Source organism: Acomys russatus, chromosome 11, assembly GCF_903995435.1.
Source record: "Acomys russatus chromosome 11, mAcoRus1.1, whole genome shotgun sequence".
In the NCBI taxonomy this organism is placed as follows: domain Eukaryota; kingdom Metazoa; phylum Chordata; class Mammalia; order Rodentia; family Muridae; genus Acomys; species Acomys russatus.
In genome coordinates this window covers 24,520,872-24,532,617 of record NC_067147.1, presented here as the reverse complement: position 1 = coordinate 24,532,617, position 11,746 = coordinate 24,520,872, and the positions used below count along the sequence as shown (strand labels likewise).

Sequence of the window (11,746 nt, the reverse complement as noted above, 5' to 3'; positions counted from 1 at the left end):
TAGATATTCCCACCCAATGCCGCCAGTCCTCTCCCTGCATCGTTCACAAGGACCACAGTCAGTAGACGTAAGCTATACTCTATCCTGTCCTCTGAGTCATGGAGCCTGCATTCCTGAGGAGACAGGTGGGGCCCCAGGAACATCAAGCTCCATTAATGGGCCACTGCATTAGGCATGTTCCACCAGGAACATCCAACACAAATCTACCCATTGAAGAAATGCTGCACCAAGAACATCCAGGTTAGGCCCCCTTTCCTAATACCTGCTACATCCTTAACATCCAGGACAACCAGAGGTTAAAGGCCAATATAAAAACACAACAACCAGAGCAAGGTCAATATGGTACCTTCAGAGCACAGATATAATACCTAAGCCCTGGATATCTTAACACAACTGAGCCACAAGAAAGTGACCTTAAATCCAATATTATAAAGATAATAGGAGCCTTTAAAGAGGAAATGAATAAATCCTTTGAAAAAAATACAGGAAAACATAATTAAAGAGGTAATGGAAATGAATAAAACTATTCAATACCTGAAAATAGAAGTAGAACCAATAAAGAAAACACAAACTGAGGGAAGAGTGGAGACTGAAAATCCAGGGAAGAGAATAGGAACAACAGACACAAACATCACCTCTAGAATACAGGAGATGGAAGAGAGAATTTCAGAGATAGAAGAATAGAAGGTTGATACACTAGTCAAAAAATGATGAATATAAAAAAATCCTGACACAAAAGATCCAGTAAATCTGTGATACTATGAAAAGACCTAACCTGAAATCAATAGGATTAGAAGAAGGTGAAGAGTCTCAGTTCTAAGGACAATAAAATATTTTCAACAAAATCATAGAAAAAAATTCCCCAATTTAAAGAAAGAGATAAAAACATACAAGAAGCATTACAGAACACAAAGTAGATTGGACCAGAAAAGGAAATCCTCTCACTACATAGTAATCAAAACACTGAATCTACTACAGAACAGGGAAAAATATTAAAGGAAATATTTCAAAGGAAAAATGCCAAGTAACTTACAATGGCAGACTTATCAGAGCTGTACCCAGCTTCTCAGTACTCTAAAATCTAGAAGGGCCTGGACAGATTTCCTGCAGCCTCTAAAACACAACAGATGCCAACCTAGAATACTACCCCTAACAGAACTCTAAATCATCAAAGATGGAAAAAACAAGCTATTCAAAAAAAGAAAAAAAACTATCTTTAAACTACCTATCCACACATACAGCCCTACACATAATACTAGAAGTGAAACTCCAAACCAAGGAGGTTAGCAACATCTAAGAAAATGCAGGAAATAAATAATTCAATACCAGAAAAAAACAAAAGAAGTGAAGCCCACAGAAACATATACACACTAACACAACTAGCGTCAAAAAATAAACAGGAATTAGAAATCATTGATAATTAATATCTCTCAATATCAATGGACTCATTTCTCCAATAAAAAGACACGTTAGCAGAATGGATGCAAAAATATAATCTATCATTCTATTGTATATGAAAAACATACCTCAGTAAAAAAGATAGACATTACCTCAAAGTAAAAGTTTAGAAAGAGTTTTTCCAAGAAAATGGAACCAAGGAGCAAGTTGGAATAGCCATTCTAGTATCTTATAAAATGAACTTTTAGCTAAAAGTAATCAAAAGAGATGGGGAAGGCACGTGGTATTCCTCAAAGGAAAAATCAACCAAGAAGACTTCTCATCTCTAGATATCTATGGCCCAAACACATTCATAAAAGAAACATTACCAAAGCTTAGGTCATACATCAAACCCAACAAATTCATAGTAGAAGACTTTAACACCCGTCTCTCACCAATTGACAAGTATTTGAGACAGAATCTAAACAGAAATAATGAAATAACTGATACTATAAAGCAAAGGAAGCTAAAGGATATTTATATAATAGTTCACTCAAAGAAAAAAAGAATATACTGTCCTCTCCTCACTTCATAGAACCTTCTCCAAAACTGACCACATAGTTTGTCACAAAGCAAGCCTCAAGAAAACTGAAATAGCTCTTTGTATTTTATCAGACCACTATAGATTAAAGATGGGCTCAACAACAACAGAAACAACATAAAACCTACAAACTCATGGAACCTGAACAATTCTCTAATAAATTACCACTGATTCAGGTAGTAATTAAAGAAAGAAATTAATGAATTTCTAGAATTCAATGAAAATGAAGGTACTACATAGCCAAACTTAAGAGACACAATGAAAACAGTGCTAAGAGGAAAGTTCATAGCCTTAAGTGCCTTGGGGAGGAGGTCCTCCTCAGTCACAGTCATAGGGGAGGGGAATAAGGGGAAAATGCGAGGGAGGGAGGGAGGAATGGGAGGAAACAAGGGATGGGATAACAATTGAGATGTAATATGAATAAATTAATAAAATATATTTAAAAAATAAAATGAAGAAATTGGAGATATAGTATACTAACAGTTTAAAATCACCCCTGAAAGCTTTAGAACAAAAGGACACAAACTCACCCAAAATTAAATGCCAAGATATAATCAAAGACAGGGATGAAATCAGTAAAACAGAGACAGAGGAGAGAGAGAGAGAGAGAGAGAGAGAGAGAGAGAGAGAGAGAGAGAGAGAGAGAGAGGAGAGAACAATACAGAGATTCAAGAAAAGTCAGAGCTTGTTCTTTGAGAAAATCAGCAAGATAGACAAACTCTTAGCCAAACTAACTAAAAGGTAGAGAGATAGTACCCAAATTAACAAAATCAGAAATGAAAAGGTAGACATAACAACAGACACTGAGGAAATCCAAAAATCATTAGGTCTTACCTCAAATGTGGAAAATCTAAATAAAATGCATGATTTTCTTGATGGATACCACATGCCAACTTTAACTCAAAATCAGTTTATGTTTAAATAAATCTATAATACCTAAATGTAAATTTAAATATAGTTATAAACCCTAAGTTAATAGAAGTCATTAAATGTCTTTAAAAAAAAAAAAAAGAAAGAAAAAAGAAACCCTTGGCCAGATGGTTTTAGCACAGAATTCTATGAGACATTCAAAAAAGAGCTAATACCAATACTTTTAAACAAAACAAAATTGAAAAAAAGGGACATTGCCAAACTCATTCTATGAAACCAGTCACCCTGATACCTAAACTACACAGACTCAACAAAGAACGATTTTCAGACCGATCTCCCTTAAGAATATTGATGAAAAATACTCTTATAAAATACGCACAAACTCAACCCAAGAACACATAAAAAACATGATGCACCATGATCATGTGAGGTTCATCCTAGGGAATGCAGGAATGGGTCAACATAAAAATCCTATCAATGAGAGTTTCACGCGCGCGGACCTTTCTGCTCCGGACCGGCCAGAGCGGCGAAGGCATCATGTCAGACAACGAGGACAATTTCGACAGCGATGACTTTGATGATGTGGAGGAGGACGAAGGGCTAGATGACTTGGAAAATGCCGAGGAAGAGGGACAGGAGAATTTTGAGATTCTCCCATCTGGTGAGCGACCGCAGGCCAACCAGAAGCGCATCACCACTCCTTACATGACCAAATACGAACGCGCCTGAGTGCTGGGCACCCGGGCTCTCCAGATCGCGATGTGTGCCCCGGAGATGGTGGAGCTAGAAGGGGAGACAGACTCTTTGCTCATCACCATGAAGGAGCTCAAGGCCCGAAAGATCACCATCATCATCTGCCGTTACCTGCCAGATGGAAGCTATGAAGACTGGGGCGTGGACGAGGTCATCATCACTGACTGAGCAGAGCCATTGGACTGCCTGGGTGCTGCTTCTCTGCCTGTTTTATACATGTAAATAATAAACTTCACCCTTCCCACCCAAAAAAAAAAAAATCCTATCAATGCAATCAACCCTTTAAACAAACTGAAAGGAAAAACACATGATTATCTCATTAAATGCTGAAAAAGCATTTGTCAAATCTCAATAACTCTTCATATTAAAAGTATCAAAGAGTTCAGGGATATAAGTCACATATCTAAACACAATAAAGCCTATATATAGCAAGCCTGTGGCCAACATCAAATTAAATGGAAAAAACTTAAATAACTCCCCTGAAATCAGGGACAATACAAGGATGGACACCCTCTGCATATCTCTTCAATATGGTACTTGAAGTTCTAGCTAGAGCCTCTCTTTCTCTGAAAAGAAAAAGAGATGGGAACAGAGAGAAGTGGGCATCAGGGTGGGACTGGGAAGAGAGGAGGAAGGGGACTGGGATCAAGTTCAAAATTATTAAATATATAAAGAAATGGGGAAAATAAAAAGATCTCTATAAGGAAAAAACTCAAGGTTTAAAAAAAGTATGAATATTAGAGACACACATCCAGCATTTATCGGCAGAGTTGATTTAAAGCCATTTGGTCAAATAAAATTAGTGAATATTAGTGAAGACATACATCTGTTAGAAGAGATAGGGAATTCAGTAGTCTAGGTTTATGATAGGAGCAGAAAATATCAAATACAAATAGTAAATAGTAACAAGCAAGGAAAACGTTCAACCCAGCAAAGTAATGTGAAGGATTAGTGATCCTGACTAAAAGCAGTGTAACATAGTAGTAAAGCCAAAAGAGTAACTGTGAGGTAGTCTTCCCTTCAAGACAAGGCTGGCGAAGTTGCACTTGCAGAGGAGCAAAGAGTCTACAGTAGATGCAAAGAGGGCAACAGTTATAAGAAACCCTATTTAAGATGTCAAGATAAGAAAGCTTGGTTATTTTACTATCAGTGCCAAAGTAGGAAATATTGATTTTGGCAGGAACATAGTCATATTTATACTGTAAATGAAATGACAACAGAGGCAGCAACAACTACAAATGCCTGTGCATATGACTTATTCATATTGGGTAATTTTCACATCGTATCATATACACAAGAGTAACTTTATATAAAATAAGAAGGTTGTTTTTATATATTTAAGATTATATGGATATTCATATATATATTTAAATATGCATGAAAATAATAAACTATCTAAATGCAGGGCTGGCATTTGAAATAAAATAAATGAACTAATAAGAAAGGCTCAAAGGTAGAAGAGAAAATTATATTTTAAATATTTTTAAAATTTGTGCATGTTTGTGAAACTTATAATTTTTATAACTTCATAATCAATATATGATGGTCATATTGTAAGCATAATATCTAAGAGTCTCTAAATTCTTCAACATTGTATAAAATCATTTACAAACTTTGATCTCTCTTATCATATAATTATCATCATCTTCATCATCATCTTCATCTTCATCATCATCATCACATCATTATAAGTATTATTATTGGGCCTAGGTTAGTATTCTCTCAGTAAACCACATACCCAGGCACCCATTTGGCTTTTTTTTAATGAAAATCTAAATCAATGTGGGAATTCCTGAAAAAATGTGAAAGATATATATTAGTAAGAAAATCAAGTAGAACATCATAAAAGGCAGATTTGGGCCTAGGGGTCCCACTCAAACTAAGGCACCAGCCAACGACAATACAAGTGGTAAACTTTAAACTCCTACCCAGATCTAGCCAATGGACAGGACATTCTCCACAGTTGAGTGGAAAGTGTGATTGACTTTCTCACGTACTCTGGTGCCTCACATTTGACCATGTCCCCTGGAGGGGGAGACCTGGTGGCACTCAGAGGAAGGACAGCAGGTTACCAGGAAGAGACTTGATACCCTATGAGCATATTCAGGGGGAGGTGATCCCCCTCAGGAACAGTCATAGGGGAGGGGAATAAGGGGGAAATGGGAGGGAGGGAAGAATGGGAGGATACAAGGGATGGGATAACCATTGAGATGTAACAAGAATAAATTAATAAAAAATTAAAAAAAGAAAAAAATGGTTGAAAGTTAAGGTTTCTTATTAGAGGTTTCTTAATATTTTCTAGTGGACTTGAATGAAATTATTTCATAAGAATAACTCTCTGTATATACTTTTAACAATGCATTCATCACAGTTGACCAGGTTGAACTTTGGCTGTTTTTCTGATCCTGGATCTTTCCATGGCAGGACCAGTGAAAGTTCAGTGTTACCTTTTTATCTGTCCAGAAATCCCCTCTGCTTTATGAAATCCCTGTGATTATTTTGTATCCTTCGTTAGAAATGAAACAGCTTCCTGCATCTAGAAACCTCAGGAGACTATGGCAAGCTGCCATTGTACGATATTGTACAACCTATTTTACCTTCTTTTCCTAAATCCTAACATGGGCAAGCACATACATACACCCTCCCACCCCCCCACACACAGATGTACAGAGATACACAGACTTTGACACACAAATTCTCCTCTCTCCCTCTCCCGTTCCCCGTCCCTCCCTCCCTCCCTCCCTCCCTCCCTCCTTCCCTCCCCTCCTTCCCTCTATGTCTCTCTCTGTCTCTGTCTCTGTCTCTGTCTCTGTCACTGTCTCTGTCTGTCTTTCTCTCTCTCTCTCTCTCTCTCTCTCTCTCTCTCTCTCTCTCTCTCTCTCCATATTATTTCTCAGAGCCATGATATCATCTTTTTGTACATAGACCTACTTTTCCGTTTCAGGATGTCTGCACCTTTCAAGTATAACTAGTAGAAACTATACAGTTAACATTCAACAGTACTTTAATTAAGTTTAGAAATACATGGAATTTCCTTCAGTATTACTACATAATTATAATAAATGAGCTTTAAGACTTTTCAACAGGCAAGTATCCACCTAACATTGTGCCATACCATGTTTTCCATTTTAGGTCTATTAAGGAAGTAAAACTCCATCCCCTTAAAATGTCATAAGTTTAATCATTAAAATGAAGGAAAGGTAAAGGACAGAACTCATGTAATTATATTTTCAATAAAATAATTGATCTCTGTAATGATAAACTGTTTATCATCAAATATTTTATATAACTAGAATTATATATTACATAATGTCCAATTCTAATATAATAAAACTATAACAGGATAACTACACTAAAATACAGAGACTGATCCATCAATCAAGGACTATATATGATGTGGACTTAGACCCTCTGCTCAGATGAAATATAGAAGCAAAGGCTCCTTATGGACCCCACAATGTGTAGAGCAGGGACTACTTTCGACATGGACTCTGGCCACTGAACTTTGAACACTTCCCTCTGGCAGGGCGGCCTTGGCAGGATAAGGAGGATTAGGTTACAGGTATTACAAATGATACTTGATACACTGAGGTCAGATAGTAGGGGAGGAGGGTTCCCCTCTCTGAAGACTAGGGGAGGAAAGGAGAAGGGATGAGGGAGCTAGGGGGATTGGGAGGAGATAAGACAGTGGGATACGATTGGAATATGAAGAAGTTAAACTGAAGAACAAGCAGGTAACTTATGTTGCTAATCCCACTATATGCTTCTTGTTGGCTACAGAATCCATATGAATTATTATTAGATGTCATTCTTAGTATGGCATGAATGAAGATTTACAGATATCTTTTTTTTTCTTTATACAAAGAGTAGAGAACCAGCCCCAATTATTCTGTGCATCACCTACATTTTATACATTCATAATTTTAGGACTGTATAATGCCTGTGAGAAATTATATATTTTCAGAACAAAAGAACCTGACACTGACATAGGATCAGACCTGACTAGATTCATTCCTCTCAGCATGCTGGACACTGAGATACTGCATCCTTCATGTTCCACCACCAAGTGCTTCAGTTGCTGTTCTTCATCAGAATAAGACAGCTCCTAGGACCCTTCTAGGAAAGCTTCCAATCCTAATTGGTCCAGCATTTCTGATTATTCCACACAGGACTATAATTCAGCCTGGAATTTCTCAACATTTAGAAACTGGACAACAAATGTTACTCCTAGCTTGTTTAACCACTCCCGCAATTTTATTTGGGCCCCTACAAAAGTATTATTCTTCCCAAATCAGCCTGAAGAAACTTTAAGAGAACAATGCCCCATTTTCTTTAAGGGGGGGTCAGGTAGGTTTTTGGTTGTTTTCTTTGGCTATAGATGTTTATTTTCCTTAGGAGTAGGTTATAAGTTATTATTGGTATTATTTACAGGGTTGGACTCAGGGATATCTCTCTTTTCCTTTATCTTCCATTCTTAGATTTGGATGTAGGGGTTGAAAAGAAAAAAAGGGAATATAGAAATATATAGGGATTATAGAACAAAAAGTAGATTAGTGAATCTACTCCTCAAGTTAAGGCCTTAATTATTGCTCAGAAGGTTATTTTTAATTCACCGGTATAGAATTTTATATAAAGAAGCAAAATAAGTTTAATTTTGGGTACAGTGGTATAGAATTCAAATTTAAGATTATCCTTTACAGACATTATATATATTTCTACTCTAATATTGGAGCATGTGAAAAGTCAGAAAGAACTTGGCTTCATTTATTAACAGTCAGAATTCATGATAATCTCTAACAGTTAGTGTGTTAATTCAGAAAATATTATTAATGTTCATAGAATAGTCTTCAGTCTGTTAAAGAAACAAAGTTAAGGTTTTTTTTGTAGAAAATATAAAGTGTTTATGTAGATTAGGCCATGCTACTCATATTTATTTATTACGCTTTTGTGACAACAATGAAAATAATGCTTATCAGACATTCTCTAAAGTTGATTTGTGTGTTTTTATTTTGACAAGCATCAACATTTACCTGTACACAGATAATGTTCTCTCCAACAAGATAAACAGATAGTTATTATTCATTTATATGCATCCTATTTAAATATTCATCACTTATAAATCTTTTTCATATAGATTCATCACATTCTCTAGTGCAGACAGAATATTCCACTTGTTCAGGATTTCAGAGCACTTTGTTCACAACAATGTAGAACAGCAATTACTGGCTCACAGATCTGTCTTTTTTAATAGTCCAAATATTTCAACAGCCAGAAACACATGCTATTTCTTTTGATTTTCCCCAGGTCTCTGTCAGTGTTTATTGACTGTGCATGAATACTAAATTGTTTGCAACCATAAGTAGAAGGGGCATGGTTCTTTTCAAAGTAATTGTAACTGATTTTTACTATAAGGATGAGCAGATTTACCAAAATTCACAAAATTAATTGTACCATTTCCTACAATATTAGTAGCCACATAAAACCATCAAAATGTATCTAACAGAGTGCCAGAATTGCAAAATACATTACGTAGTTTATTGCATAATATTCAAAGCCATATTCGTCAATACAAATACAAGTGTCTGTCTCATTTCATCATTTCAAATGAACTATCTCTTCACATTTCAAATCTGTGTTTATCAAGTAATGCAATAATGATCAGCACTTGGGATTTGAACATGAGTACTAATCAGTTGATCTCTTTCAAAGAACGAAGATCATTTTAATTTGCGACATTTCAACATGTTCTATAAAAACAGGACAATGTCATATAAGAAAGCAAATTGCTATGCATCATATTAAATTGCATCAAATCTGTTGTAAGTTGTATTTCTAAAACCTTCCTAATCTAATAATCTTTAAAAAAAACATTCAAATTGGCTAGTCATCTTTGTCCGCAGTAGTAAACATATTCAAAACTCTTATATTGACAATTCTGGTTTGATTTATAAGTACATGCATAGTACATAGAGATGCATATTAGCATTCAAAATTTGCTCACACTCATATGTTATGCATGCACTTTGAAAATAGATGCAATTATGTAGAGTGTCTAGAAAACCCCTCCTCAAAGGAATTTCAGCATTTTTTTTTACAGAACTGTGATTGCTTTCGAAGAAAGACAATTAATTTTGATGTGCGTTTGAAAACATCAGATTCCTGAATATATCAACAGATAAAATCAGCCTAAGAAAGTGACAAAAATCACACATAACAAAAAAGTATCAATTGTTAACCTCCAGCAACTCCACATTGCAAGCGTACTAGTATAATTTCATTTATTAAATCGAATAGAACAAGAACAAGTAAACAAATTCACTGATTTCAAAGGCACATAAGCCCCACTATTTGATAACTGCCCCATGGCAGGATGGCCTTGCCGGCACACAGAGGATGTGGATGGAGCCTATCCTGATAAGACCTGATAGGCTGTGGCTGGACAGTGGGGTAGCAGAGGCCCCCACCCCATCAGACATCTATGGGAGGGGAATATGGGTAAAGAGGGAGGTAGGGTGGAAAGGGAAGACAAGAGTTAGAGGATAACAGTGGGGACGTAATGTGAGTATGAATTATAAAACAACACAAAACCAAAGGCACATAAGGAAAATGAAAACCTTTAGGCTTTTCGCTTCTTTGAGAGTGTCATACATCACGATTTTGATCATGTTCAGCTCCTTCCTTCAACTCTCCCCAGATATAGTCTTTTCTCAACCTATACAAATCTGTGTCCTTCTTTTGTTGTTCTTTATTTCTTTAAGACACTGGAATACTACTCAGCTATTAAAAACAAGGAATTTCCGAAATTTGTGGATAAATGGATTGAGCTAGAAATGATCATAATGAGTGAGTTAACCCAGAAGCAGAAAGACTCAAATGGTATATATTCACTTATATCTGCATACTAGCCCAAGGGACATGTCCCACGAAAGCCTTCACTTACCAGGAAACTGGGACAGAGGGGAGGGCATCCTATTGGGACTCTAAATGAGAGACGCATGGGAGAATAGCAACATAAAAGGGTACCAAGAGTCCTAGAAATCTACAAGTAGAACAATATGATAGGCAGATTTGGGCCCAGGGGTCCTGCTCAAACTAAGGCACCAGCCAAGGACAATACAGGAGGTAAACTTTAAACCCCTACCCAGATCTAGCCAATGGTCAGAATATTCTCCACAGTTGAGTGGAGAGTGGGATACGACTTTCTCACGTACTCTGGTGCCTCACATTTGACCGTGTACCCTGGAGGGGGAGACCTGGTGGCACTCAGAGGAAGGACAGCAGGTAGCCAAGAAGAGACTTGATACCCTATGAGAATATACAGGGGGAGGTAATCCCCCTCAGGAACAGTCATAGGGGAGGGGAATAATTGGAAAATGGGGGGGGGGGGAGGAATGGGAGGATACAAGGGATGGGATAAACATTGAGATGTAACAAGAATAAATTAATAAAAAAAAGGAAAAAAAAGACACATTTATGCTCCCAAATATTCTCGAATACATGGCCTTCAACCAGAGTGTGGTTGACTTTTCAAGGGCTACACTCTTAGAGAAAACGCTCTTTCTTTCTATAAGCATCTAACAATTTCCAATAGCCCCATGGTTAGGGGAAAGTATGGGATTTGGTTTTCATCTTTCCGTTGCATGCTAGCATTTGATGAGACTTGAGTTTGCTTAACTTTTGTGTCTACTGAACTGTGTTTTGTAGATGTGTGACTTAATATGTGCAGCATATTATTTCGTGTGTGTGTGTTTGTGTGTGTGTGTTTACTGCTTTTAGCTCTTACACTTATTTTGTCTTTTTTCCACAGTGATACCTGAGACCTTCCCAGGGGTGTATCCTATGTTTATTTGAAATTTACTCCCCCCCCCACTCTCTCCCTCCCTCTCCCTCCCTCCCTCCCTTCCTCTCTCACTTTATCTTAATTATTTATAATTTATTCATATTAAATCCAAATTGTAACCCCTACCTCATCTCCTCCCATTTCCACCTCTCTCACTCTTAGCTCCAACCCCTTTCCCTAGTCTTCTAAATGGAGGAGGTCTTCCCTCTTACCATCTGACTCCAGCTTATCAGCTCTTATTAAATCTGTATGCATCCTCTTCCTCTTTTGCCATGGCAAGGCCATCTTCCAAGGGGATTGGTCAG

The 11,746-nt window shown here is 36.9% G+C and overlaps 1 pseudogene; it reads left to right on the top strand.

Annotated features, from left to right (window-relative positions):
* The first annotated feature begins 3,357 nt into the window (after positions 1 to 3,357).
* On the top strand, positions 3,358 to 3,770 carry LOC127195167 (DNA-directed RNA polymerases I, II, and III subunit RPABC2-like; annotated as a pseudogene).
* The last annotated feature ends 7,976 nt before the right edge of the window (positions 3,771 to 11,746 follow it).